Source organism: Lactuca virosa, chromosome 1 (genome assembly GCF_052849685.1).
Source record: "Lactuca virosa cultivar CGN04683 chromosome 1, Lactuca_virosa_CGN04683_v6, whole genome shotgun sequence".
Lineage (NCBI taxonomy): Eukaryota > Viridiplantae > Streptophyta > Magnoliopsida > Asterales > Asteraceae > Lactuca > Lactuca virosa.
Window position 1 is genome coordinate 59,457,163 of NC_136426.1, and position 17,017 is coordinate 59,474,179.

At 36.3% G+C, this 17,017-nt stretch overlaps 1 long non-coding RNA gene across 2 annotated transcripts; it reads right to left on the minus strand.

Moving 5' to 3' along the window:
- Positions 1-1,049: 1,049 nt before the first annotated feature.
- LOC145104874 (uncharacterized) lies at positions 1,050-12,711 on the minus strand. Of its 2 annotated transcripts, none has more exons than XR_013707186.1 (3): positions 11,720-12,711; positions 11,531-11,635; positions 1,050-1,206 (listed from the first exon to the last, which is right to left on the minus strand). It is a non-coding gene; the product is annotated as an uncharacterized LOC145104874 (long non-coding RNA). The 2 variants fall into 2 exon arrangements; XR_013707185.1 differs by lacking the exon at positions 1,050-1,206 and adding an exon at positions 6,604-6,950 and having other exon boundaries at positions 11,720-12,710.
- Between the last annotated feature and the right edge of the window lie 4,306 nt (positions 12,712-17,017).

Here is a 17,017-nt window from a genome sequence, read left to right on the forward strand (position 1 = left end):
CCGTCTTAGTAAGAGCTGCATAACGATCATCGAAGTACTCTATCATAGTGGACTTAATAGTCCCGAACAACTCCGGAATCTAACCCCGGACAATCTCGACCACCTCCTCGCGGATGATCTCCCTGACCCGATCCTCTGTCAACATTGGCCCCTCCTGGCCGATAATCTCAGGTGCCACTGGGGCCTCCTGCTCACCCTGTCCTGATCCTGATCCGGATCCAGTCACGACACGCGTCGTAACCACCATACTGAAAATAGAAGAGGAAGATATCAGACAATCCGCCTAGATAACCGGGGACTAACTCCCTTCTAAACCCTAGGGGTTGTGACTTCCTTGCTACGTGTATGGGTCCTGTGCTTTCAGTAGTACAGACCCATACTACCTTCCACACCTACCCATATTTGTCTCAAGTATCATCACAACACCCTAACAATAAACAAAACATAGCGAGCACTCAATCCTCACTCCTAGAGGAAAGCTAACGGTCTCACAACTGACCTACCGGTCCCACACAACTCACCCATCCATGAAACTTCCACCAACCCTGCAGCACTAGTGTATGCTAGCCATACATAACGCTGGACCCTATAGACTTTCGAATATCCAATCCTACCCTAAGCTCCCAATCAGACAAGAACAGAACATAAGGCTAAATCAAACATTCTCAGGCTATAAGATCTTAACTATGTACGGCCGTGATGCATACACTAAATACCTACAGTAATGATGTCAATTTCATATAAAGAGAACCTTAGGCTAGCAGGCATCATGCAATCAGGCAATTCTATCATGCAATTCCTGGAGATCCCTAGCCTAGTACTAGCATGTTGTTCTATCATATCACATAATATCAAATAACTGTATGGTATTTTGGGGTCTACTTACTGGCTCCGGCTGATCGTACACCCTGCATCCTCCTTTACTTATTTTGAAAACCATTTTAGAAATCATTTTGAAAACCTTTCCTTGATTTGAGACTGGATTCACACGAATGTTCCTCCAATTCACTCAAACCAAGGCTCTGATACCAACTTGTAACACCCATAAATTTCAAACCAATTAAACTTTCAAAAACAACCCAAGTTCCATTAGTTATTACAAAAAGGTTTCCAAATGGTTTATTATCAGAGTATCCCGGAAACAACATCATAAAAATGAGGAGCGGTATGATCACGCCTTTGCTTTGCCACGATCTCCTGATGTACCTGAAACAATAAACTGAAACTGTAAGCCCGAAAGCTTAGTGAGTTACCCCCAAAATACCCATACACATACAACCACACACATACAGAAATGAACAACATATTATGGGTCCAGTCAACCATCGGGTTGGAATACCCCTGGCCCTCAACCATCGGGTTGGAATGCCAACATACTACGAGTCCAATCATCCTCGGGATGGAATACTCCCAGCCCACAACCATCGGGTTGGAATGCCCACACTCCTGCACATACAATAACTACTATGGGTCCAATCATCTATCAGGATGGAATACCCCAGGCCCTCAACCATCGGGTTGGAATGCCAGCATAATACGAGTCCAATCATCCTTGGGATGGAATACTCCCGGCCCACAACCATCGGGTTGGAATGCCCACACTCCTACACATACAATAACTACTATGGGTCCAATCATCCATCAGGATGGAATACCCCAGGCCCTCAACCATCGGGTTGGAATGCCCACATAACCAATCAAACATGTGCACCTATATCAGATAATCATATAACAGTCTACTAGACAACATACTAGGACCCTATCATCCTCAGGATGGAATACCCTCAACTACCATAACCAGCATGTGCACATATAACAGGTAACTTCCTACCAGCATACAGACAGCCATACCTAACTATAGGTCACTAAACATAACCACATCTGATCTACCAGGATACTAATCCAACCGATCGCACTAACATGCAACCATCCTATCTACCAAGATACCAAGCTATCATATCACAATAGTAACTATCCCAAATAACAAATCAAAGGGCCGACCTTGGTGCCTTAGACCCTTAAGTATAGTGAGGATAACTCACCTCGCAAGTAGCTTGGAAGGTAGTGTCAAGCTCCTCCAAATGTAGCTCCAACTCCGACACCTATATTCACCAATGTCCATTGCTATAATTATCCAATTTATCAAAATACCCTCAGAAGTCAACTGATCAACCCTTGGTCAAAGCCAAAGTCAACTGTCAAGGTCAACAGTCCATGTTGACCTTAACTCGTCGAGTACCCTGAGCTACTCGCCGAGTTCCTTGCATTACTTGCCAACCCGCCGAGTCACTCGTGTGACTCGTCGAGTTCCTAGGGTCAGTGGCCAAAACTCCTTGGCCAACTCGCCGAGTTTTCCATTTATAACTCGTCGCGTCTAAACGTGTCCAGAGGTTGGGAAAACCCTCGCTGACTCGCCGAGTCACTCGACCGACTCGCCGAGCCCACGGTAACCTTCATCAGACTCGCCGAGTCGTTCATACAACTCGCCGAGTCTACGACAATCTTCATTGGACTCGCCGAGTCGTTCATACAACTTGTCGAGTCTCTTCAGTCATTTTTTCATACAGACGACTTTAATCCATGCTAAGGCCGCAAATTGTAGATCCAACTTCCCAATGCACGTTTATCACGTAAAGTTGCAAACTTTACGTGCATGCAAGGCTTTAGTGACTCATAATGCCAAAACTAAACTTGAAATGGAGTTTAACTCAAAGGAAGGGTTCATGCTTGCCAAAGCTGGAGACTTTATGGCTCTAGATTCCAAGATGAGCTCAGATCTGAAGTTGCAACTTCAGATCTTAGCCCATACCCGAAAATGAATATCACCCATGCTATAAAAGCCCTAATCTTGAACGTGAAGAGATCTAGAAAGAACAAGGTCAAGGTAACAACTTGTTACCTTCAGACTGATGCCACTGAGCAGAGAGATCGAATCCACCAGCTCCTCTATGAACAAATCTTCTTAAACTCCAAGCCTTCTCCTTGCAATTGCTTCAAAACACACTTTCCCTCCTTCACACACTCAAAATGGGGGTTTGGATCGTTTAGGGCTGCCTCTGGACGTCAAGGGGTGATAAGGGGGCTGGGGTGAGGAATTAAGGTCCTTTAAATAGGGTGCAAACCCTAAAATTAGGGTTTTCTCTTCCCAGCACCAACTCGTCGAGTCCAGCCGCCGACTCGGCGAGTTGGTCACTTAACACGTGACCAAAACCCGCTCCGACTCGACGAGTTAAGACAACTACTCGTCGAGTCTACTCCTTTATTTACACATAGCACCCCAAACTTATATCCCTGAACTTAGGATGTTACAATATATCCGTCAGCTCTTAAGTAGTAAAACCAGAAGCATAAATGTTAATTTTGTATTTCAAAACTAGGTTTTTCATATACTCTCACACCCCTTTGCAAGTATTTGGATTTTGGGATGTCCATAATATTGTAGTATTTGAAGACTGGTGATTCAATTTTTCTATCGATGATTGCTTCCATCTCAATGGATTGCAGTGTTTGATTCCTGATTAGCATCTCCTTCTCAGATTTTGTGACAACCCGAATCTTTTTCCGTTAATGTTAGCCCGATTCCGTTAATAAAATTTGAATTTTATTTAGTTCCGCCAAATTCTTATGATTTGGAAAAATCATTTAAGTTATATAATTGAATTTTCTTTTATGAGTCGGAACCAAAATCGCGCGAAAACCCGAGTTACTTAGAAAATCATCGAAAACCGGCCTGACTGGTGTTCACAGCCGTGAACCCGATCACGGCCGTAAACCGTTCACGGTTGGTGGACCCACCACCGACCACACACCCAACCTATAAATACGTGATTTCTACCCTCATTTACATTTTTCTGGCCGCGATCACACTCTCTCACTCTAAAATCATCACCCGAAAACACAAGGAAACACAAGATTTCTCTTCATCTATCACTCTATCCGCCTTGGAACTCGTTGGAACTCGTTGTGGAGCATCAAAACATCCGTTTTTCATCAAGATCAAACATTGCTGTTCTTGAGTTCACGGCCGAGAACCCTTCAAATCTTCAAACCTTCAAGGACCGCAATACGTTCACGGTCGTGAACCCTTCAAACATTCATATTTCCCTCAAGAACACTGTTCACGGCCGTAAACCCCTCAAGGGGCTATTCACGGCCGAGAACAGTTCACGGCTGTAATCCCTTTCACGGCCGCAAACCCTTCTTAAGTGGTGAACTTGGCTGAAAACCCGCTTTCCCCGATTCAATCGAGTCTCGGTAACATTCCTAAACCGAAAACAAGTGTTTTTCCAACACTATAAATAATGGTTTCGCTAATAAAATGCATATATGTATTTAATTGATATTAGGATTCCGTTAAGTGTCGCGTTCATTAGCTCGAAGGTCTTCACTCCCGGCTTCGTTGTCCGACTTTTCACACAACCGACAGTGAGTTCATACCCCTATGCTTTTATAGTTTTTAATGTTTTCAGGGGGAGAATACAAGCCAAACACAAATGAAATTGTGAATTTAAACAAATGGATTTCAAACACTTAAAACTCATGCAATGGATATAATCATAAGGCTTTCACATTTCATAAAATATTTAGATATTTTATCCCTTTTGTATTATGCTGAGCATCAGGGATGTTTTCAACTTACTGACAAATTGCATAGTTTTCAGATCAACTCATGAACAAATTACATAATATTCACGCAATCTATAATAGGTATAGTTTGGGGTTTCAATATACAATAATACAAATTTAAAGCTTATACATTACTAAACATATAAACTATGACAGACTTAGTTTATGATATACTCAGGTAACAAAGATACTTTATCACATAATTATTTAAGTATAATTATTACTCTATAAAGTATACACACGGGTTTAAATACAATAGATCAATACAGAATTGCACGTAAACTAGATTATACAGAATTGTGAGACTCTACTTCAAAAAAATTGTACCCCTTTGGTGTACTGAACTAAATCATATTATAGTATAACCAGAGTCTCCTGGAGGGAGAGTGTGAGATTTGTGAATAGATCTATTCGGGACTGACAATCCCACACCTGAATTGCTAGCTACAGTTAGGCAGGCATGCCTGGGGTGACAAATGTCATATATCCGACACTTGAAGAACGTCGTAAAGGTCTCTAGGTCATATCAAGCATGGTTATACGACTCACAATAGTATAAAATAACCTTTTGTTTACGGAATTTCATTCTTCTTTAGTTTTATTTTCATTAATAGAACTATTTCATAACACGACTGGAGGATTCCAGGGATTCCATCTCATGGTTTTATTTTAATTAATAAGACTAATATATATATATATATATATATATATATATATATATATATATATATATATATATATATATATATATATATATATATATATACTGGTGTTATCCAAGGATTTTCATACAAAAAGGGGGTTTTACATTCAAAACCGTAATATACAATTCATTTGGTGGTAATCAGGCATTCAAGCTAATACTTTATGGAGCACTGTAACAAACACATATGTTAGAAAATATTGGATTTTCTTGGAAAACATTCAAACTTTTTCATTGAATCATTAACAGGATTTCCTTACAAAAATATGCTTATGAACTCACCAGCTTTATGCTGATACTCTTTTCAAAACCACTTGTATTCTCAGGGAATCAGTAGACAGGTACCTCAGCAGACTTTTGAGAAGACGGAGCACATAGAGTCATGTCTTTATATTTTGTTATACTTTTAATGTATATGAATATGAATCCAATAAATGTAAATATCTTTTTATATATTCAATGTAATGGTTGTGTTTACTTTGCTTACTATGATGCAATTGTTGTGATACTACATATGACGTCATCCACCCCAAACGTTTCCGCCGTCCCGGTTTGGGGGTGTGACAGATTTTGTGATCGATTTGTAATCAGATGTAAACCACTCATGTTTATTTGTTTTGTTTTGTTGCTTTCTAGGTTTTAGATATACATAGTTTAGTGATTGTTCTTTTTTAGTTTAGAATATTTCAGTGTTTGCTCTCTAAAACCTATTTCTGCATTTTACATTCTTTTCTTGACGTTGCTCTAATCATGGTGTTAGAGGTTACATGAATTGGTGTTTTGTTTTGTTTTCCGATGGTAGATGATGAAAGTTGAAAGTATGTTTGATGATGCCCACCAATTGCTTGATTAAATTCACAAAACAAAATCGTATTTCTTCTTTTCTATCTGTAAACCACATCAAATGTTTTTGACTTTTTACCATTTGGGTCGCTCATGGTTGTTTTAAAGTTCAAATTTTCATCTATAAGAAACTAATGTCACTTGCCCTGTTATAAAATTAATGTAAAATGGATCATAACTTGAGCGAGGATTTGAGAATGTGATTAAGATTAATGTCACCAATTTAGTAGTTTGGTGTTGCTTTATTTCTTGTCACACATATCAGTATGAAAACATGTGTATATGGATCTTGATTATTATTTTCAAAAACCATGGTCAAAATCATTAATCTTTCATTGTTAAAGGAATTTTTCTAATATATTATTGATATTTTTTGTTTTTTTTACTGGGCATGGCCTAACAACTATAAAACCCCATAATAGAATCCAAAACAGTACAACTGAGTGCAAGAAAATGACAAAAAAACAGCCTCTACTATTGACTATGGACAGAAAAAGATCGAACAACACTACCGGAAAGCCTATCTGGTGCGTAGGTAAGTTCTTCAACCCATGTTTCAGCACTCTAATTCCATGGTCTCAGCTTAAACTGCAAAAAAATTCTGTTTGAAAATGTTGAAACTTCATATTTTCATGAGAAATAGGCAATTGCCTAATGGATGAAGGTAACATCTCTCAGAATTTTTGATTTCTTTGAAGAACTAATGGATGCATGTGTTGTTCGCAGTTGTGATTGCTAAGAAACCATGGGAGCTGCTGGTGATATATAGTAGGCCCACCTAAACATCGCGAAGTCCGAATCAAAATCATATGCACTACACTTTGTTATAGAGATGTTACCTTTTGGAAATTGAAGGTAGAGAGTCGTTGATTTTGAAATCGAATCACATTTTTGTCATATTTAAATTTATCAGTTGTTTTGTTGATGTTGAATTATTAATTAACTATTGTTGTTTTCTCTTTAAGCATCCTCATGGTATTTTTCCCACAATATTGATAAATTGATAACAAAGTTTTTTATGCAAATTATGCTTTCAGGGGTAGGTGCTGCTTGGAAAACAGAAAATGTGAAAAGTGGTACTACAGTTGCTATATTGGACTCCGTGCAATTGGGCTAGCAGTATAATTCTTCTTTTTAATTTATAACCTATTAAATTTTTAGGAAAATTACACAAAAACTGTATATTTTGAGTAATTTTGCTGTTAACTACTTACACCTTAATTTTTCCAATCAAACCATAATAGTTTCAGACACTGTTTCCAATTTAACCATATGCACATGTCAAATGGTTAGTTTGGAAAATTAACAGTAAAACCAGATATTATAATAGGTATACATGGTTAATCTGAAAAACGTCTCAAAACTATTATGAATTGATTGGAAAAAGTAAAGCCTTTTGGTTAAACCAAAAATCTGTCTAAAATATAATGCTTATAAGCACAGAAATGTGTAAGTGCATCATGTGCATGTTATTTAAAACATAGAACTCAATCATGAATGATTAAAGATGTATAGCATATTTGAAAACAAAAATCTTCATTTTTTAACATGGCATATATCTTAATGACGGTATAAATAACAATATTATGTTCATGATCTTTTTTCCAGGTTGCTGAGGGAGCAACGCTATGTGAAGCTATGAGGATCATTGGTGTTGATGTGAATCAAGACAAGTTTGAAATAGGTAATTTAAAACGAATCTTTATAAAATATGGAAGTTTTTTTCTATAGCTTCATTTTATACATTAATTGATCATTTATTTATATTAACAGAAAAGAAATTCGGATAACATCGGGGAGAAAACCGTCAGCCAGGTAATTACTATTACATACAATAGGTGCCACTTATCTTGCGCCGTTTTACTATTCATTTGTAGGTTTTTCTATTTTGCACCGTTGTTTACTATATAATAACCTTTGTTTGCAACTTTTATAACAAAAGTCTCAACCTAGCATGTTGGAAAGGCGTCACCCTTTTGTAGTTTATGTTCGATGTTTCGAGATACATTTAGGGTATAATGTTTTTTACTCCTTATGGTTTTGTAGTTTTGTAGTTGGAAGGCCTTTTCAGTCATTTATTGTATTAATGTTTTTTTTACCCCTTATCAGATTTTAATTCGTTTCGATGGGATTTGTTGCAATAAAGAAATCAATAGAAGAATTAAACGGGTTATAGAAAGGATTTTAGAATGTTGACATGATAATATGGGACAAGGGCAATTCTGTCTTTTTTTAAGTATGCGATACGATTCTTTGAATGAGATTAAAAAATTATGAATTATATTATCTAAAAGGCAACTACATGCCACTAATAAAAAAAACATCAGCCAAACAAAACATCTTCAAGCCAGGTACTAATTTCACAAGTGATTAGTAGATTGAAGCACACAACATGCAATCTTATAAATGTTACCATCTTAATTTCAAAAAATATTTACATTGTCTGATCTTCTTTGGAGGTGAATGCAACAAAATAAAGAAAAGTACATTGCCATTTAGACCATTTATTCGATCCCGCTTGGTGCGAGGGGGTTTTTACTAGTTACAATAAAGTCAATGTTACTTTAAGAAAACAGCTTTAGGCTATGTTTAGCTGATCGCTGAAAAGTTAGCTGTTAAATAAAAAGCTAGCTAACAGCTAAAAAACTAGCTGATAAAATATAGCGTTTTGTAAAACTAGCTGAAAGATATAAAATGACATTTAAAAGAATGTGCTTTTATAATTAATTAAGGGGTATATTTGGAAAATTTTAAAAAACTTCTAAAAAGCTAGTCTGAGTAGCTTATAAGCTACTTTTTGGCTTGTCAAACATAACAACTTAAAAAAGTTCGAAAAATAAGCTAGCTATGGCGTGTCAAACACAGCCTTAATATCTTATGTTTAAGAGTATATATCTCATTAAATATACAATCAAAAAATGCATGTAAAGTTGTAAACTATGTAAACAGCAGTTTACATTGTGAACTAAAAGCTGGACAAAAAAATCGGACAAATAATGAAAGACACTATGACAGTTCAAAGTTGCCATAAAATTCCGCAAACATGTTGAAATAGAAAACCCAGCTTCAATACCCTCTGTTTAGGGGCATGTATCTCATTGAATACATAACAAAAAATGCCATATAAACTATGTAAACAATAGTTTAAATTGTGAATTACAAGCTGGACAAAAAAATCGGACAAATAATGAAAGACACTATGACAGTTCAAAGTTGCCATAAAACTCCGCAAACATGCTGAAATAGAAAACCCAACTTCAATACCCTCTGTTTAGGGGCATGCATCTCATTGAATACATAACCAAAAAATGCATATAAACTATGTAAACAGTAGTTTAAATTGTGAATTACAAGCTGGAAAAAAATCGAGTAAATTGGACAAATATTGAAGACGCTATGATAGTTTAAAGTTGCCCTAAAAATTATGACTTTTCAATTTCTGGTTCGGTCCTATAGGCCCGATTAAGACGTTATTCGGGTAACCCGAGAACCGAATGAACCTATAATAAATACCCAAGAACCGACCGGATAGCTTATTTGGTCCTAATTTGGTTCGGGTTTTTGGTCCAAACGCTCATCCCAACATTTTTTTTTTTTACCGTTTGGCCATTTTAGTTATTTTTTGTTGGATCTTTCTTCAAATCAATTCACAGGGATACCTGTGCCATCACTCATTGTAAATCTTACATCTCTCAAGTACATTGATTTTAGTCATAACAAATTTGAAGGTTTGTTTTTGATCAGCTCCTTTCTCTCAAAGCTTGAGCTAATTCTATTTTCAAGTGACAATGATAACTTTGAGGTGGAAATGGAAGAGCCTACAGATTGGATTCCAGTGTTCCAGTTGGAAATTCTTGAGCTATCTAATTGTAATATGAAAATGCCTCCTGGGTTTCTACTTGCCAGCACAAGTTACGGGAACTAGACATGTCTTACAACTCCTTGGGGGGACACTTTCCAAATTGATTGATTTAAAACAATATGAATTTGAAACTTCTTAATCTAAGGAACAACTCCTTTAGCGATATACCACTGTATAGGAATGCTAATATGAAGTGGTTGGATATGTATGGAAATCACTTGATAGGTACTATTCCCCACCAAGTACCAAAGTTCTTGACTTCTTTCCCCACATTATTCATTTGAATTTGTCCATGAATGCTGTAAGTGGTGTTATCCCATCCTCAATCGGTGAATTGAGTGAATTATGGACACTGGATCTATCTGACAATGAGTTATCAGGAGAAGTACCAAACGGATTTTTTGCTAACCTCTCTCAGTTGAGGATATTAAGATTATCAAATAACAAATTCCACGGTCAAAAATACTTTCAGGAAGACAATGAGAAATGGTACGATATCGATATGACATGTTTCTATGGAAGTTCTACTTCCACATATATATATATATATATATATATATATATATATATATATATATATATATATATATATATATATATATATATATATATGTTGTGTTCTTATTGGGATTTGTTGCACTTCTTTACATCAATCCTCACTGGAGGAGGAGGTGGCTAGACTGGGTTGAAGCTTGTATGTTTACATGTTATTACTTTCTTATGATTTAGTAAAGAAGCTCTCCATTCCCTCCCATAAGTTGGATCTCCTTAAGAATACGTGTGATACAATAAATGCAAACTTGCTTTCATATGCAAGAATATTTATCTGCTTTTATATATGTACAGTGATGTTTCTGCTTCACTTTCTGCTATGTTTCTCCTGTGTACATGACTTTTCTGCTATGTTTCACTCTTCCATGAGTTGAACCTTAATTATGTAAGATACTGTTACACTTCATAGTAGTTGAGAAGGAGTTGACTATTGGCCATACCTATGTTTGACTTCTTAGTTGACATCCTTAAGTGTTTTGTAATAAAGGTCCTGGCTGGGGGTATTCTGGTAATTTCTCAGTTAGATCAGTTATTAGCTGAGTATAAATAAGAGGTCCTGTGTAATTAGTCATTAGCTATTGTTTTGTTGAGTTAGAAGTCAGTTATTGGGAGAGACTACCTTCTCGAAAGGTAGAATCATGTGTAATCATTCAGCTACAAGTTCCTAATTCCATTTTATTCTTGATTCCATTCCATTCTATGCTAAATCCAACCTAGATTATATCAGGTACATATTATTAACATTAAGCAATAAAAAACCAAAGATAGACTGGATGAGCATCATGTTTCTTGCACAAGATAAAGCTAAGAACAGAATCAACAAGGTGTTAAAAGAAAGTGAATTTAAAGAAAAGGAAGTTCATAAATCCGCCTGTAATTTCACTTTTAATTACACAATCTAACAAAAAAAAACTAATCACAAAATTAGTAAATCAAGAACAAACCTGAATCTCTGCATAAGGGTATTATTCACAGTAGCCCCTCCATCCACTGGGTTGTTAAAAAGGTGAATGAGAGTCTTGAGTCACTCCTGGTCTCGGCGGGAGAAGCTGTCAGCAACATCAAACCGTTAGCCGGGTCTTTAGGATTTTCCCAAGAGACAAGGGTGAATTCAAGTAAGCAGTTGAATAAACCTTATTGTGAATTGTGATGATCAAATCAGTGGGTTTATATATGCGTCCTTGATTCAGAGGATGTCTTGACAGTTCTGTTATCGAGGTTTTTCTAGTCCCTTTCTTGGAGAAGCCTCAATTTTCTAGTACCAGGCTTCCGACATTTAGCGAGTTGTACTTGGAGGTTGGCTTCATGGTAGATGTATATATATACATAACAGCATCATACAGATGTATGCATAATGTGGGTGTTTAGATGAAGAGCTTGGACTGTATGGAGATGGGGAGGAAACGGATGCTGTTCTTGGAATACAATGATCATCTCTCTTGCAAAATTCGAGAAGTCAGACAATGCACAGCCTCTGTTCGATGAAATGCCTCAACGAAGCTTTATTTCTTGAAATAACATGATAAGGGGTTATGTAAGAACATGGAATTGGGTTGAAGCAATAAATCTTTTTAAGATTATACAAACAGAGTAGATGAAGCCAAGTGAGGTTGTCTTGGGGATAAATGCTTCGGCACTTCATGATTCCGCTTCTTTAAACATTAATTGCAGGTTCTACCATCTCCATCCACCGCCTCCTTCACAGTACTTCATGCCTCCAATTAGAAGATTCTCAGCAACAACAGAGATTTTTTTACAGAAATAATCGTGCCTTTCTCTAATCCTTCATCTCTTATTTATACACCTCTCACTACTTTTAATTAACAAACCCAACAAATCTGAAAGACTGAAACTGACACCAACTTGCATCTGTTGTTCAAGGATAGTTGTTACCACCTCCTAATTTGTCATCCATTTGCTAAAGTGCAATGACAGAAATATTCCCATTTAGTCTTTCTCTTTCTAGAATATGTAAACTGTATTTGTGGCTTATCCGTGAGACCTTCCGACAAAAAGGAGAAAAATGAATTTTCCCTTACCGAGCTATTCTAGTGTTTAATTTCTCTAGCTAATTTTGCTGTTGGAAATCACACCTTTATTTATACAAATATTGAATGAATGATACTTAGTAATTTGATTTTTACATATAAGTAGGAATCAATGACCTCAAGACCGTTATGCACAAGAGAGAACACAACTCTTCTTTTTGTTATTGAAACTCAAAAGCTCTTTAATTCTCACTTAAGACATGTTGATCTATGCCTTTCAGTTTACCACATTTTTCTAAATGTTTTGCAGTGGCCTTGTAATATTATATTTGAAATTACAATGTTTATGTATGAAAATAACAGCGAATGCATCGAAGTAAATGGTTACATATGTGTCAGTCTATTCAAAACTTTATTAATATTGGACAAGGTTTCTTTAGTATGGATGAGTGTAGCAGTTACCTATAAAATATAGGGAAAATGACATATATGCCCTATTATGTTTCTAGGGTTTACTCATTTAGTCATTTAACTTATTTTGTGGCTTTATAAGGGAACGAATTACACTTTGTCGTGTCCATTAGGTCCTTTTGGGCAAAATGAAGGGGTCATCCGGTTACCCCTTTGCCACATCAGATGTTTGTTTGACCAATTATTCCTTAACCTAGTAAGTACTATTCATCTTCTTCCCCATCTGATATTCCTCTTACCTAATACACATTCATATATCTAGTTTGATAAATAGTACCCGATCAACCTTTATCTGACAATGAGTTGAAATGTTATGTCCACTTGCTACTTTGGTATTTTTGTTTTCCATGTTTGAAACGTTTACAGTCGTTTGTATTCCATTTAAGAAAAACATCCCTTTTCTTCTCTTCTTCAAAAATATGGAATTGAACCCATAATAAGGCTTCGCTAGGGTTCCTCTTTTCCTCGACAGAAGGGTTTTTTCTACAATCAAGAAACAAGTGGAATCGAATGGCGGTGGCGGAAATAACAAAAATCAGGGGAATATGCAAGTTGTTCAATGACTTCCCGCTGGTGCCAGAATGAATGGCGGTGGCGGTGCCATCGATGCTAGTGGATATTTCGAAGGTGGCAGTCCGAAGTCCATGGCTAATAACCCTTATTACCAACAACAAATGACAACAAATAGAAGCATGATGTGTGTTTTCAACCGATTGCATCAAACACGATGCAGACCATCTCATCGGCAGATCCTACCACCATTGTCGTCACCGGCGGAGCTTTGGTCCTCACCTATCTCCTACTGCCGCCTGTCTTCTCCGCCCTATCTTTCAACTTTTGTGGATACAAAGGTAAATTAAAACCCTATATATGATCAAAATTGCTGCTACTCACGAAACAATTTTGATTTGGAATCATACTTTCAAATCCAATCTCACTGTTGCTCAAGTTCTTGATCTTGTATCTTTACAGAACTACACTTTGATTGATATCCGATCGGAAAAGGACAAGGGTAAATCTGGTGTTCCCCGATTGTGGACTCATTTCTGAATTCAAAATATTTAGATTAAAAGAACTCCCAAGCAAATTGAAATACAAGACGACGTCGTTTGGGTTTTGGGTTGTTGGGACGCTTATGTGGCAATGGAAACCGGCTACAATAGGTGAAAGGGATTAGATGGCTAGGTTACAAATAATTTGTTCCCTCATAAAGCCACAAAATAAGTTAAGTGGCTAAATGGGTAAACCCTAGAAACATAATAGGGCATACATGTCATTTTCCCTAAAATATATGTCCATGTTATCTTAAGGTGGTTCGGTCTGATGACCTACATCCACACAGGTAACTAGGAGTTTTATCTCTTTTGTGTCTTACATTTACAAATACAGAGTAGTCTCATATATATAGAGATTGAGATGATAACTGGTCAAAGGAAAAAAGAAAGGGAACCATAAAGCATGTCATCAATACGGTTGTTCACCAAACACAAAAACAGATATGGCCCTTAAATTCTGGCTACCTGTTTTCTGGCACTATCTTTATTCTTGACCAACCCAATAAATGGCTTCACACACAACAATCTCCCACTTGAAGCCACAAAACAATCTTCACCAGTGCTTCAACTGTATCTGTATTTCTGTAAACACTTTTGATCTTAGCTCCTTCCTAGTTACCCTGGCCTTCTCTTCAATCAAGCTGAAGACCAGTTGAAGCTATGCAAAGCTTCAACTTCTCTAAGGTAACAACCTTAGTCAACATATCAGCTGGATTTTCAGTTCCTTTGATCTTTTTCAATTTCAGAGTTCCATCATTAATTCTTTCTCTGATGAGGTGATATCTCAGTTGTATGTGCATTGTCTTCGAATGGAAGACAGGATTCTTTGCAATGTTTATTTCACTTTGATTATCACAAAACAGTGCACAATCAACTTGTTCCTTGCTAAGTTCTTCGAGAAAGTTCTTCATGTTGGATTAGTGTCTAAGTCCATAACTATTTTGGTATGTACTTGACCCGATTATGAGCATGGTCCTTTTGGGTTGCCTTCACCATAGCAATATGTAGGATAAATTAAGGAGAGAAAGGTTTAATTATGATTTGTTAATATATTAGGAGAATAATATATTAAAGGAGAAATCATATTGTTTAATTAATATTAGTCAAGAATTAATTAAGAATTAATTTTGTGGCTAAAAGAGATTAATTAAACTTAGGGGACTGGAATTGTAATTATAGGATAATTGCAATTGGGTTATGAATCACCTTGGAATATAGGTTGGACGAATTCTATGGGGAAGCCCATTAGAAATCGTCCAAGGCATGTTCCAGAAGGGGTCCATGGGTTGCTTAGGGCTTAAGCAGTCAAATTAGGGTTTCCTTGTTAGATAACCCTAATTGCCTACCTATTTAAGGAGCCCCTAAGCCCCAAAAACGTGGGGAATGATTCCCTTAGGGTTTCTGGACGATTTTGGGCAACCACTTTTCTTCTCCTCTTCATCCAATTGCTTAGTGGTGTTTGTGACTCCATTAGAGGTGCAACACTTGAGGCACTAAGCTTTCTGAAGCCAAAGAATTGATTGTTATTGCTACATAACAATCAAGGTAAGATCCAAACCCTAGTTTACATGTTTATTTGATTAATTGTATGCTAGATCTAGGGGTTATAAGTCTTGGAGGTTTATTGCATGTTCAAAGTAGAAAAACTAGATCCAAGCAATTAGGGTTGCATGAACACCATAGGAATGTTGTTATGCTCAAAACCCATCAGTGGTATCAGAGCCTAGGTCGTTTTTCTATTGAATAGAAGCATAATTGAACTGCCAAAAATCAAAAATTCGAAAGTTTTTGCTGTCTGGAGCAGGAACTCGACGAGTTCTATATGAACTCGACGATTTGGTAATGAACTCGACGAGTTCTATACTCAACTCGACGAGTTTTCGAGTCTGTTGCCGGATTTTTCGAATTTTTGAGCAGATTTTGCTAAGGATAATTTCCATAACTCGTTTTTATTGCCTAAAATCGATTTTTTATGTTTGGAATGTTTATCCTTGTCAAAATTAATGGATTTGGTTAAATATGGATAATATAAGATTATTATTAGATATATATTTGACCTAGTAAGTTTGAATAGTTTCAAATTACTCCCTTTAGGTTTTATAGTTTAAATTTGAACTTAAAAGTTTTGTTTTTGAAATTTAAATAGTTAAACCCTAATGTTTTGAAAAGTTTCAAAACTTACCCTCAAGTTTTGGAATTTAAAATTTTGATTAAAAGTTTAATGTTGAAATATTTAAATTCTAAACCCTAAATTTGAAAAAGTTTCAAAACTTGCCCTCAAATTTTGGATTTTAAAATTTAATTAAAAGTCTTAATTTGAAGTTTTTAAAATCTAAAACTCAAGTACTTTGAAAAGTTCAAATTACACCCTTATGGTTTTATTAATTAATTAAAGTGTATAATTAAAAGAGATTTAATAAATCCATAAAGTTTTGGTTTACATTTAATTATATTAAAAGTAAAATTTATTAGATTAAACCACCTAGTATTTTAAAAGTGTAAAATACACCCTATACTATATATAACATTAAAAGTCTAATATTATATATATGTATGAGTAAACAGTCAGTCTTACCGTTAGTAGGCCTCATTCACGAAGCTGGTATATAAGGGCTGTTTAAGGAAATTGCCTGTAAAATGGCGATTGAATGGGTATCCACTCTTACCCACCGCACTCTTGACTAGTGGAGGGTCGTTAGCCGAACGGGTAGGATAGGACGAAACCTTCCATTATAAGTATAATGAAGTACAAAGTAACTAAATGCTTTTATAAATTCCCAAAATTCTAGTTACTTTAGGCAAAATGTGAAATTGTATGCTAATCCATGGAATTACACTTCGTACCCTTGTTAAACATTAGTGGAGCGTGTGTGGTTAACCGGCACACTAATTTGGGATTGACATTGGTAGCGAAGGG